Source organism: Adiantum capillus-veneris, chromosome 6 (assembly GCF_014529385.1).
Source record: "Adiantum capillus-veneris isolate H3 chromosome 6, ASM1452938v2, whole genome shotgun sequence".
Lineage (NCBI taxonomy): Eukaryota > Viridiplantae > Streptophyta > Polypodiopsida > Polypodiales > Pteridaceae > Adiantum > Adiantum capillus-veneris.
Window position 1 is genome coordinate 133,749,865 of NC_140936.1, and position 12,519 is coordinate 133,762,383.

A 12,519-nucleotide genomic window follows, 5' to 3' on the forward strand; every position below is an offset into this window, starting at 1 on the left:
AAGAGAGAGCAATTTTAGGAAAGGAGGAGTATTTTTAGGAAAGAAAGAGGAGGGAGTTAAGTTTAGAGTTTTTATCTTGGAAGCCAAGCTTCTTCTAAAATTGGAGAACCGAAATCGTGTATCGAATTCCATGTCTGCAACAACTAATATATATATATATATATAAATTGAGAGGCACAAACGTACGCGAATTACTTATCCCTCTATTCTTAGCTGACCTTGAGAGCCTATATAAAGATCCCTCTCCCTTCACTTTGACAGACACACACTCTCAAAAACGGAAGCTTTCTTGCATTGATGTCGGAGTTATTTTCTCCCTCTCAAGCTCTTACCTTCAAGCTATCTCCATCTCCAAGTCTTCCTCTACCATCATCGTTTCATCTTGTATTTCTGGAGTTCTCTTCTCTCTTTCTCTCTTCTTTACATCGATATGATGTTCCCGAAGCAAGTGACTCAAAGCTCGAAGGATGATCATGTCGCTCCACCTCCAAGGAAGGTGCAAAAGAAGGTATCATCTAAATGTTGTTGAAGCGGAGGTATTGGTTGCGGAAGAAGTAGAATCCGTCCAGCCTCAAACACGGGGATAATCGAACACGTCGCTAATCCGGTAAGATGAATTTATAATTGTGCATTTCTATTCATGATGACTTGGGAAGCTAAGCATAGGAAAGCCCTTAAACTGTCCAAGAAACATGATTCTATCACAAGAAACAAGCATATGTTTTCATCGATTAGTGAAAGAACTGTTTGATAAATTATCACTGTTTGTTGAATTATTATTGCTTAATAAACTGTTATTGTTTGATAATCGCATTTTGATTGATACAAAGAATTGGTTGATAATGTTGAAGAATCATTTAAAGAGACAAATTTTTGAGAGAATATATTTTGTTCCTCGCAAGTAGCAAGATGATTCTGCGGTCAGCGGAGATTAAGATGAGGTTATCGGCTCTCTTTTTTTCCTCGTGGTGAGCGGGATGCCTCGCGGGTAGCGGGATGCCTGGCGTTTGGCGGGATGCCTCGCAGGTAGCGGAATGCCTCGTGGTTAGCAAGATGGGAAGGTTGTGTAATTAGTGGCTAGCAAATAAATCCTTTGCAAAAGCTTTGTTGGTTAGACAGAGAGTCCGCGAGTAGCGGCAACTCATGAGAAATTGAAAAAGCTATTTTTGTTGAATTATAGGGATGTCTTTATTAGGCCTTGTTTGAATTGTTTTGGTATTGTTTGAAGGGCTGACGTATAAAAGAATCTTTGTTTGGAATTACTTAAGGAACATTGTTTGTATATGTAAAACAGTGTGATAAAAAAGTGTGAGTGTGGGGTGAAAAATGGGGGTTGGTTCAGGTTGCAAGTCAAGGATGGGTAGTCTCAATTAGTCGAGAAACTCTCCACTCCCTCTTATTAAGAGAAGTGAAATTAGAGACTTATTGTGCCAAGATTCGAGACGGCCCAAGATTCGAGACGGCCCAATCTACGTGACATAAGATTACTATTTAGTTTAGACTAAGTCTCATATCATATTTAGGGTCTATGGATGGCGACCGTGCCTCTTAAACATGGGGAAAAAGGATTTTTTAATGGATTCTAATTATGTCAATGGGATTTCATCTTTATGTTAGGAAACAGCTTTATTAGAATCCTAGATTTATCGATCTGACTTGTGGCGTATAACCCTTATAACCACGTAAACGATGGATAGAGGACCTCCTCTCTTGTGTTGCTTGTATCTCTACTTTCTGGAAACAGAGTAGGGTGTCATCAATGGAAAATGAGAATAAAGGAAGGCCATCTATCAAGTCGCCCCAATCTTCTCGGGGTTGGGGATTTCACAATTGATATCAGAGCCTAGGTTAAAAAGATTATATTGATTACTTCAAGCTTCCTCGTGTATATGGTTTTCTATAATCATAACTTGACTCGCAGAGATATCACATCATGCCGATTGAGGTATACCATAGTTATACTTGAAACCTCTTTTTTTTTTCATCAAGAGATCTTTTGTAGATCCCTATATGAAATTTTGATGATTTTATGAATAGAAGATTGAATTGTTTTTCTACAAAGAAACTGTTTGACTAGTTAAGTCATAAAAGTGAGTTTTTGGGTGGACTGAATGAGACATGACCGGTTAAGTCAAGTGATTGGATGATCCATGACTAGTTAAGTCATGTGATTGAGATAATCATGACTGGTTAAGTCATATGATTGAGTTTTGACGGATTGGATAAGTCATGACTGGTTAAGTCATATGACAAGTTTGATGGACTGGTTAAGTCAAGATTGATTAGGTCATGTGATTGAGTTTTAATGAATCGGATAAGTAAGGATTGATTAAGTCATACGATTGAGCTTTTAGTGGACTTGATAAGTTTAAGTTTGGAAAGTACCCTATTGATTTGAGTTATTATAAACATTGATGTACACTCAGGGGAATCCTCAAATCACTTCTACGTTGGAAAACCCTCATAACAATGCTATTTATACAGAAATTCCGGAGAAGAAGTTGTTGCTCAAACAAATGCAACCACCTTCTTTTCAAGGATAGGATGATGACATTGAGAAAGATGCAGAAGTATGGATTGAAGCTATGGATGATTGCTTCTTTGTTGCAAGGACCACACCTGCAAATCGAGCGATGTTAGGGATGTTTTGCCTCTCAGGGGAAGCAAAATTATGGTGGAAAAAACATTGTCGTGATATGGGAGTATTAGAGAACTCTCAGAGTTGGTGGGAAATGAAACAAAGTAGTGAAGGAAAGATACTTACCTCCTGCCCATGAAGCAATAAAGATGAATAACTTCTTTAGCTTGAAATAATACAGTTTATCCTTGGAAGAGTACTACTCAAAGTTTATAAGGCTTAGATGTTACACCATCAATGACCATAGACCAGCAGGTAGCTCGCTTTTGTCAAGGTTTGAGAGAACCAATTAGCTCGTGAGATTGGAAGCCCTGAAGCCTACCACAGTACAAGATGCTTTACTACGAGCTAAACCATTGATGAAGGAACAAGGGATTACAAGAAGAATTGAACAGAATCAGAGCTTCAGAGATAGTCAGCCACAGAGAGCTTATGCCACTGATGTGCAAGATTCTCGATGCTTGAATGTTCCATGCTTTGAATGTGGAGAGTTGGGACACTATCAAAACTCTTATCCATGATTGGCTAATGGAGCGACAGTAGTAGAAAGTGAAGCAGATTAAGGACATCACCCTTATAGACATAATGATGGTCGTTAGTAAGTAGAGTAGGAGTATCCTCACTTTTCCTCGAGATGAGGACATCTCAAATCCCTAAGTTGGAGAGATTATAATGTACCCAATATTTTTCAATAAAAGTATTATTAAGTCAAAGAGCATTCTAATGGAACGATCGGATAAAAAATCGAACTTTAGAACTACTAATTATGACCCTTATTCACTTGAAACAATAATGTTGATGGGAAACTTAAGCCTCAAGATTGTATCTAGAGATAAAAGTTGACTCTTGTGAAGGAAGGAGCAATCTTAGGAAAGAGAGAGCAATTTTAGGAAAGGAGGAGTATTTTTAGGAAAGAAAGAGGAGGGAGTTAAGTTTAGAGTTTTTGTCTTGTTGGCCAAGCTTCTTCTCAAATTGGAGAATCAAAATTGTGTATCAGATTTCGTGTCCGCAAAAAAAGAAAAAGAGAGAGCCGCAAACGTATGCGAACTTATCCCTCTATTCTTAGCTGACCTTGAGAGCCTATATAAAGACCCCTCTCCCTTCACTTTGACAGACACACACTCTCAGAAGCGTAAGCTCTCTTGCGTTGACGTCGGAGTTATCTTCTCTCCCTCAAGCTCTTACCTTCAAGCCATCTCCATCTCCATCTCCATCTCCAAGTCTTCCTCTACCATCATCGTGTCGCCTTGAATTTTTGGAGTTCTCTTCTCTCTTTCTCTCTTCTCTAAATCCATATGATGTCCCCAAAGGGAGTGACTCAAAGCTCAAAGGACGCTCATGTCGCTCCACCTCTAGGGAAGGTGAAAAAGAAGGTATCATCTACTCCAAATGTTGCTGAAGCGGAGGTATTGGTTGCGGAAGAAGCTGAAGCCGTCCAGCGTCAAACACGGGATGTAATCAAACACGTCACTAATCCGGTAAGATGAACTTATAATTCTGCATTGCTATTCATGAGATGACTTGGGAAGCTAAACATAGGGAACCCCTTAAATTGTCCAAGAAACATGATTCTATTACAAGAAACAAGCATATGTTTTCATAGATTAGTAAAAGAACTGTTTGATAAATTTTCACTGTTAGGGCTCGGGAGGAGGGGACGGGTCCCATGGGGGGTGAGTGGGAGAGAGTCAGCTGAGAGAGAGAGAGAGAGAGAGAGAGAGAGAGAGAGAGAGAGAGAGAGAGAGAGAGAAGGGGGGAAAAAGAGGAGTAAAAAGAGCCCAACAAAAGGGCATTTCCAAGAGCCGATCAGTGATTGGCCAGAAAAGGCAGATAGAGCCGGACAAAGACTATGCTCCACACGTAGTTCAAGTGAGAGAGAGATAGAGAGAATTGTCCACCATGCACTCATGCCTAAAAGGGAGCATGCCAATTGTAAGCAATGCACAAAATACTAATGTGAGCTCAAAATTGATGGCACGAGTTGAGAAAGCTCCATTTTTTAATTTTTTTTCGGACTTAGACCTCTATAAGGGGTTCTACTTTTTGTTTTCTCTTTTTTTGGAGGTCAATTTTTTAGGACTATTAGGAGATATTTTTGGGGAACCGACGGTAGCGGTGGGCAGTTCTTCTACTTGAGATCAGTTGGAGAAAACAAGGGAAGGGCGGGAAAAGCATCGAGAGCACGAAACAACTAGATGGCAGTGCAATTTGGGGGAGTTTTTCTTAGGCGAGGGTTGCAATTCGAAGGGCATACCAAAGCGGACTTATGTAACAAAATTGTAAAAGAGCAATAAAAAAAATTGAATCTATATTTTTTGCTAGTTGAATACATCTCTTGAGTCTCAAATCTATGTTTTTATCACCTTGTTAATTAATATTGTTCTTATTTGCAGTTTACTCTCTCTCAAACTCTGTTTAATTATCAGTATTATGTGTATTAAACTATTAATTAAGTCTATTTGCACTTTGTTATCCTAGTTTGAGCACCTGCTAAGCTCTTGTCTACAGCCAAAGGGCCGGTGCTTTCTCGATCAACCCTAGAGAACCGTGCACTCTGAGAACGTGTGTGTTAGCAGCAATTTAACCCATGTAACATTTTTTGGAACCTTTATGGTAAAAAAGTTTATTCTTTTGATAAGTCGATAATAATTGTAGCTCCTATTTTCCAAGTGGATATTGTAATTGATGAGACGGGGCTATTAGCTTCCAGATTGTATCAATTTATTCTTTGTTAGAGCTCCTAGATTATTAGTTTTGACCAAAGAAACCTTGGCTAGGGTATAAAAGCCAATTTTTGTAAGTTATTGTTAAGTTTTGGATAAGAAATACACAATGTGAGCTAATGATGATCACTTCTCTCCTTCACATGCTTCCTACTCCCGTGTTGGCTGTCACATTGTAGTCCCGTCTGTTGCGTTACAACCGCAGGTAAGAGCTCTACGCATTGACGTAAATATATAATGGTAAACTATCGCTTTCGATATCGTCAACCTCTGGTCTAATTTCATCATAAGTAGAAATTTAAGCTAAGAAATCACAAAGCATAGGCGGGGTATTGGGGCATCATTGTTAAGCATTTAGATGCATTCGGGGTCAAAAACAACTAGGTCAAAAAGTCAATGCTGTTAATAATCACAATATTTGCACTTCATCAAAAGTGACATGAGGGACCATAAGCATGTCTTCTTAGGTCTTATATACTTATCTTAGAAGGGTCAATTCATTCCCACTAAGACTACGGTTAAGATACCAAAATTAGCATGGCTATTTGTAGAGCATATATATAAACTCTACGGTCTTCCAGCTAGTATCATTAGCGACAAAGATCAAAAGCTTGATAATCATTTTTGGAAAGCTGTGTTCCAAAAGTTGAAAACTAAATTTAATCTAAGTACGGCTGATCATCCAAAAACGGATGGTCAAAACAAAAGAGTTAATCAAGTGCTGGTAAAATGGCTAGATAGACCTGAAGAAGGTTCTACATGGGAGAATGTCTCTGCACTTAAGAAATGTTTTCCTACGTTCATTTTTTAGGACAAAAACAATTCTCCAAGGGGGGGGGGGGTAATTTAAGGACATGGGTCCTATGGGCAAGGCCACTGGCATGGCCAAACCATGTGTACGCTAGGGGGAGGCTATAAGATAGCACGATTGGGTGGAGACTAGCACACGCATTACCACTACCCTCTAAAACTGACAAATCTATGCATCCCCAGAGGTACCACTATCTACATGAATGTCACCACAAGACAAATCCACAACCTTCTCTCCATGCCACAAAAGAGACATGTCTCGTCTCTCGCTCCAAACATGGCGGCAAATACACAGAGACTACACCGCCTCGTGTGTCATAAATATACAAAGGGTATAGCAGACCACTCCTAGCACCTTTTTCTATCACCAGTGATCCCCTATGTAACAAATTAGTGGTTATTACCTCTCTAATCTTGTGTGATTTTCGTCTTTTGCTTGTGTGTGCACGACAGATCTACGTGTGTGTGCTTGTGATTAGTGTGTTGCATGATAGGATTAGTGTTGTGTGCATCTTGCAATCATTAGTGTGTGTGATTGGGTTGATTGGAGGTGAAGGGAAGTGGATGTGGATATTGCCCATCATTGTGGCTTAGCTCCTCCATAGGCCGAGAATCTCACCTCATAGAGTCACCATTTGTGCTTCCATGATTAGCTCACTAATCGTGTGAGTGTTTCCATGTCCTAGCTAGATAGCTCATCCCTCCGGATTGATAATTTTTTTGGTCATTGCAGCTATGCAATGATGGAGACCCCCAACATTCCTCGATGGCAGAAATGGGTCTACAAAGTTGAGAAATAAATAGGTCAAATATAAGGAAGAAAAGTGTGAAAAGAAAGAGGTTTATATTTTGTGGATTTAGATGTGGTATTGGTGGAGGATAGCCATAGGCTTGAGTTTGTCACTAAATCCATTGAGTGGGGAGGGTATGTAATTGCACATAGGAAGAAACATATTATTGGCTTGAGGTAAAGGCTAGAAATATGGTATGGGCAATTTGAACTGAACTAGGATGTAAGACCACAAGCATGGGGTTGTTGCACCTTGTTCTTGGCACCACAGAAAATATCCCGTATCCGGGTCGACCCTCCATGAACCTTTGGGGGTCATGGAGGGAGAGAATTTTAGACTAGAGTTGATTTGGGAAACTACATTACAATGTGCTCCATTGATCTAGTAGTAGTTATCTATTGTTTTCCAAGAGATTGACACCCTCTTCTAGCCTCTATGCACTAGTCAAGCTAGCTTTGTCCCATGGATTGACAATTATGTTTGCGGTTCTCGCTATGTCTGCCAATAAGATAGGAGTGAGGTTAGAAACCCATCCCATAGTGTGAGTCACATCTTGAACCAAGGGGGGGTCATCTTGGCCGCATGATAACACCCCTCCCTCCTTATCCTCAAAAAAATAATGCAGACACTTATGGCAGCGAGAATCACCTTCTACTATAACGTCAGCACTAACGTGAGACACGACGACATCACTTGTTGCCTTGCCGGCGGCATCAATAACGACCTACCGTGCCACCGGCCACCCGTAGTTTCCAAGAGCTCCACCAATGCAGTACCAAGAGAGGGCCATCATAGCCACCATCCAAAGATCTCCCTCTCTCTCTCATGCTTATGCCCTTGAGGAGGTTACAATCCACCATACATACCCCCCACACCCCTCGGCTCTATATGCGCATGCAGGATTTGAATGGAACCACATGGCAGCCACCAGTGGTCCACAGGCCCCTCCAAGGCCTCAAATTTCACAAATAATTCCTCCCCATTTAATTTTAAAAAACCCATTTGTTGCCCCTCCTTCATAGCCTTGTCATTCTCTGCACATGCATCCAACCACCAAGCCCTTGAAACCACCTCAAACCTGGCATATCCAAACCCAAATTCACCAATTCTTTCAATATCAAACCTTTGCATGGCCTCAAACCGAGTGCCCCTTGGTAAAAAGAAAACACCAAATTTCTCCCGGTTGACCACCATCGTCAACTTCAAACTAGGACATATGATCGATCCGGAGTTTGATAGATGCACAGTCACTTCCTGCTAGCTCCATATGTTGTCCACTACCCCTACAAACTCCCTTGAGCTTTAAAAAACCTCTGATGGCACATCTCCCAAGCTTTCAAACTGACCCCAAACCTCGCCACCATCAAAACTTCAAAGCCCTGTAACTCCACAACCAAGACTCGGATTACCAATCTAAAAAGACCAACAGGCTCCATAATTCAAGCACTACACATCTATCCACTAGAACTGTCCATCTCAGATCTGCAATGCACTCTAGCTTCAAAGTCAAATATCTCGCACATCGTGGCTCCATTTGACAAGCCGTCTAGACTAGCCTGTTTAGCACTTCAATATCTTCATATCCATGCCAAAAACCATCCATGTGATCCTCCTTCATCCGCCATCCCATCAAGCCCATCATGGAGCCCTTTTGGTCTTAAAACATCATCAAACATACATTTTTGCTTTACCTATCTTCCAAGGACTCTTGTAGCTACTCTAGCCCTTTGGCATGCACCTACTATCTTGCATATACCTGCATGTGTCATATTCTATGGCTGACCAACTTTGGTTGCACCATCATTTCCGACCCCCTATTTGAACATTCATGTTCAACCACACAAATGCTTTATGCACATGGCCCCAATGGCATCATCTCCCACTGATGGGTTAACATAAAACTCCTTTTCCCATTCACGAGCTTGTATAATGGGTAGTGTACTCAAAAATTCTTTGACTCTGTCAAAAACATCTTCACAATCATATATCCACTCCAATGGATCATTCTTTATGGCTTGCTACAATGGATACAATAATTGTGATGCCAAAGGTATGATTTGAGATAGATATTTATCCTTCTGTATGAAAGTGGCCAACTGTCTGGTATCTTTTGGAGATGACAACAACAAAAAGGCCTCTACTTTCTCTGAATCTGCTTCAACCTCATTTTCTAAAATCACATGTCCAAGAAGCTTCACTCTTGGCTATGCCAAATGATACTTCTTAGGGTTCAACTGTCCCCCCCATTCATCATACCTTGCAAAATTTATTTCAAGCTTCTCAACATGCTCTTTCCTTGAACTGTATACACAAAAATCATCTATGAACCCTTTGACAACTTCCCAAGAAACGGTTAAGGAACCAATCCACTTTTCTTTCAAAAGCTCCAAGTCCATTTCTAAACCCAAAAGGAAGGCAACAAAAGCAGAAACAGCCCCATGGAGTGATAAAAGTAGTCTTTTTTTAATCTTCAGGAGCAAGGATAGTTGAAAATACCCTGAATAACCATCATAAACATTGTATCTTTCAAAGTTAGTCACCGCATCCAAAAGTTCATCAATGAAAGGTAAGGGATAAGGATCTTTCTTGGTCACTTTATTTAGTGGCTTATAATCATTGCAAACTCTCCAACATCCATCTTTCTTTGGAGTTACCACTACAGGGCTCACCCATTCAGCATTATCAACTGGCACATTACTCTGCATCCAAAAGTCTATCCACTTCTTCCTTTAAAGTATTCATTTTCTCCTTGCCCATCCTTCTTAATTTCTGTCTTATTGGCTTTTCCCCTTCAACTAGTTTAATCTTCACAGGATCTTTAACAAAACCCCTTATTTCTTGATATGAAGTGGTGAAAATATTTGGAAACCTGTCCAGCATTGTTAAGTACTCCCTTCTTTCTCATTGTGTCAGCATATTTTGAATCAACTCCTTCTTCACTGGCAATTCTTGTTTAGGCTGCATCAACTCCTCAAGTTTCTCTAAATGGCTTGAAGCATCAATATCCCCTAACCCTTGCAATACTTCACCAATTTCTCTCTTCTTCTCATCCAAAATAGAAAAAATGACACTTCACCCTCATCACTGCAACTAGAAGTAGTGCCACTTTTTGAATATTCAGAACTGTCTTCATTGGTAGCTTCAGATTCATCATTTTCACTCACATCTTCTAGTGGCAAAGGTTTCTTGGTAGTCATATCAAACACCATATTTTCACCCTTCTTGCCATACACACAGATTGTACCCTTGCCCCAATCTTTCACAGCATGAATAGCTCTCAACCAAGGTCATCCCAAAATGAGAGGAAAAGCTCCTAGGCCAGCTGACATAACATGAAAGCTTATTATAACCTTCATGTGAAAGACTTCAACTTCCAAATTCTTAATCAACCCCAAACACTTCACCTTGGCATGGTTTTCTAGTTGAATCCTAAACCGAGAGCTTTCACATGTAATGAGATCCACTCTCTCAACACATGACTGTGTGATCACACAAGCTTGAGCACCTCCATCAATGTAGGCCTATCCCATGCCCACATCTTTGTGCCAAGCGTTCACCACATGACAAATGTTGGGTAACTCTCCCACTACCAACACTTCGACTCGGCTCTTTCTCTGGATTTACTAATGGCTTCCACTACCTCTTAAGTTTGGGCACAGTATTCATCAACTATCCAAAAGTACAATCTACTTACAAGGCATTGTCTTACTCTTGACTTTTTCATCTTTTCCCTCTTTCCCTTTCTTTTTCTTTTTATTGGGACCTAGAGTGGCATAGGCTTCCCTCTCTCTTTTGCCTACGGGCATCATATCTACTTCTTTCTTTTCAACCCGCATAATACCCACATGACCACCACAGGTTTAGGCCTAATTTTCCTATTCAGTACCTTGATCTCCCCATATATCCAATGCATAATCATTATCCCTATTAGGAATCTACTGAGGAAGTGGAAACATATCACCTCCCATCCTTGTTGGATTTGGACAATAAGTGCTGATATGACCATGTTCACCACAATTATAATAGATAAGGATGAACCTCCTTTGCAGCTCAAAGACACCTTGTCCACGACCCGCATTAGCATCGGCTGGGCCACTCCTCTACCATGACCACGACCACGACCATGACCACCTCCACTTCCACTTCCAAGAGCAACGAACCGTAATTCCTGCATCATGGTCACAATGTCTTGCATATTTTGTTGTTCAGTGTTTGCAACCCTTTAAGTAGGTTGAGCTTTCCATTATTTTTCCCTAGCGATAGTGACTGCCTCCTTGAAGGTAGCAGACCTTTTCAACTAAAATTTGAACTTCAAACTTTCCTTTAAGTTTGCCACAAAACGGTCCTTCTTTAACATGGCTGGAGGGATTTTATTTCCCAAAGCTCGGGTCCATTTATCCCATAAACGGGTGAGCTGCATGACAAAATCATCACTTTGATTAACCTTCTAATTGTAACCCAAAGTTTCATGCCAAACTTTATCAGGTACTTTGATGCTCCTGTATTGTGCAAGAAAAGCCTGCTTCACATGTTTGTAGTCCAAAATCACCCCTGCAGTTTGTGTCTGCACTAGCTCGTCATGATTTTGTAACCAATCTTTTGCCTCATCTTCTAAACTATATTGCAGCAACCACAAAAATATAGCTTGATCTAGTATATTTTGCAATAAGTAATTGACTTCCAATTTCTCAATAGAAATGCTGCACCTAATGGGAAAGCTAGCATATCCATTTTGCCTAGGTGTGACAGTATGAAAATGTCAAGTGAGGCAAGCTCAGAGGAGTGACAACCAGCATAGAGCAACTTGCCAAGCTCAGTGTGCATGGCCTCAAAAGTTCCTATGAATGACTCTATTGGCTTCCACTCTACAAATTCAGATGGAAAACATCTGTAAACATGAACAAACAGCAGTGGATGTCTTACAACCATCAAAAGCAACACACAAGGCAAAAATATTAAATAGACTAAACGAAAAACTTGAAAGAGGAGTAAAAATTACAATTTGCATGAAACCTCGATGGAGCCATTGTTGTCTCTAGCTTCAGTTTGTGAAGCAACATACACATGTTGCACCTTTGCAAGCCTCTTGCCATCTTGTGTTTGCTTGAACTCCATGATTCTTCCCTTCCAATGGTGTGGTCGAGAAGCCATGTGTCTCCTCAAGACCTTGTGTGCACCTCTTGAGCTGAGATGCATTGTCACCCACATCATTCGTGCTACATGAAATGGAGTCAATGACACTCCTAGGTTGTCAAGTACCTGATGATGCCATGGAAAATAGTGACACAACCTGCACACAAACACTTATGATTAGACATTACACATCCATGTTCTCAGTTGTATAAAGAGCAAGATTCTTGATGGTACACAAAGGTGAAGGATGCCACTTACTGCTATACTACTCCACCTGCTTGTTGGCTTAATGTGGAAGATAATGTTGCAAAGCTTGAGAGGGAAATAGATCCTCTCTAGAGAGCTTAATGGAGAAGGAGAAAGAACCCTGTTGAGGAATGAAAGATGGATGATCTAGCAGAAGGATATGTTGTAGACTTCAGCT